This window comes from Charadrius vociferus, unplaced genomic scaffold (genome assembly GCF_000708025.1).
Source record: "Charadrius vociferus isolate BGI_N301 unplaced genomic scaffold, ASM70802v2 scaffold647, whole genome shotgun sequence".
NCBI lineage: Eukaryota > Metazoa > Chordata > Aves > Charadriiformes > Charadriidae > Charadrius > Charadrius vociferus.
In genome coordinates this window covers 67,848-69,773 of record NW_009649585.1, presented here as the reverse complement: position 1 = coordinate 69,773, position 1,926 = coordinate 67,848, and positions in this window count along the sequence as shown.

Genomic DNA, 1,926 nt, shown 5'->3' with positions numbered 1-1,926 from the left:
CCACCAGCAGAAGGACACGGAGCTGTTGGAGCGGGGCCAGAGGAGGCCCCGGAGATGCTGGGAGGGCTGGAGCCCCTCTGCTGGGAGGACAGGCTGGGAGAGTTGGGGGGGTTCAGCCTGGAGAAGAGAAGGCCAAAAAGGGGAGACCTCAGAGCCTCTTCCAGTGCCTAAAGGGGCTCCAGGAGAGCTGGGGAGGGACTTTTTACAAGGGCATGTAGAGATAGGACAAGGGGGAATGGCTTCAAACTGGAAGAGGGGAGATTTAGATTGGATATTAGGAAGAAATATTTCACTCTCAGGGTGGTGATCCCCTGGGGCAGGTTGCCCCGAGAAGCTGTGGCTGCCCCATCCCTGGAGGTGTTCAAGGCCAGGTTGGACGGGGCTTGGAGCAACCTGGGCTGGTGGGAGGTGTCCCTGCCCAGGGCAGGGGGTGGCACTGGATGGCCTTTAAAGGTCCCTTCCCATCCAAACCATTCTGTGATTCTGTGCTCCACCACAGCAGAGACGTCAGGGATGAATGACATGGTTGTTTACTGCACTCTTCCCACCCTCCAGCATGTCCCATTAATTAAGTCAAGCTCAGTGTTTTGCAAGTGCAACGTGATTTTGTCCAGACCCAGCTTAGCTCCAAGCAAGCCCTCTCCTCCTCCTCTTCTGCCCCCGGAAAACCGCCTCTCCCTCTGACCACCACTGCCCCTTCCCCATTCCATCTCCTCCCAGATCCCACCTCAGACCCCTCCTCATGGTGGAGTCCCCTCTCTCCACCTGCCCAGTCATCCACCAGCACCACCACCGGCACCGTTTAACCTGGTAAAGGTTAATCCACCCTTACAGCCCCATCTCCTGTCCTGCTGTGTTTTTCCGGCTGCGGAAGCGGGCAGGTGGATGTTTACGGGATCGATCTGCTGCTCTTTACCGTCTTTGACAACTTGTTTAATCTTCCCGTGCTCCGGCTCCCCGAGCCAGTGACATCGGCTTTTTCCCACCTTTCCGTGTTCGGACTGGAGGGCGTTTGGACTGGAGATGTGTTTTATTGCGCACTCACCCAGCCGGCAGCACAAAGCACGCCTGGCGCTGGGCAGGGCTGTTAGATACTCCCATAAAACAGATGATCCGTAATGATAAAGTGTTTGTTTTCTGACTCCCAACATGAAAAAAAAAAAACACAAACCAACCCAAAAAAATCCTTCTGTGCCCCCCGCCCCCAGCTCTGTGCAAAATCCAGTTGCGGAAAGGCAAAACCGGAGCCTTTTCCTGCCCGTGCCGGTGTGCTCGGTACCGGGTTATCTGCATAAAGTAATCAAGGCAGGGAGTGCGCTGCCTGACGGAGCCCTCCATCCTGCTGTGAGGGGAACATGCAGCGTTGTGTCTTCTTTATTGTCTGTTGGGTGGGTAATGACCGTGGAGGCAGCCCGGGGAAAGGCTCGCTCGGGCGTTTTATAGCCCTCCCGAAATGCAAAGAGCTCATCTGAAACGCGTGGCGAGACTCTGGCTGTCTCCGGCTCGCTCTGCGCCGGGGATGCTGCAGGAATAAATAAGAAGCGGAGAGGCTCAGCGCCGGTCCTCTCTCCTGGGAGGGGTGGTGGGTTTGTTTCTCAAGGGGGGTGATTTCTGCTGGGGGGGGGAGGAGGGAGTAAAGCTGCGGGGCACCAGGGCCAGCAGACCAAAGTCATAGAACTGTAGAATCGTAGAATTGTAGAATCATAGAATCCCAGGCTGGAAGGGACCTCAAGGATTTCCCGGTTCAACCTTTCTTGGTAAAAGCAGAGTCTGGACGAGACATCCCAGCACGCTGCCCAGCTGAATCTTAAAAGTGTCCAATGATGGGGAAACCACCACCTCCCTGGAGACGTTATTCCGATGGCTGATGGTTCTCATCACAGCAAATTTTGCTCTTGTGTCCAGTTGGAATATCCCCGGGAGTAA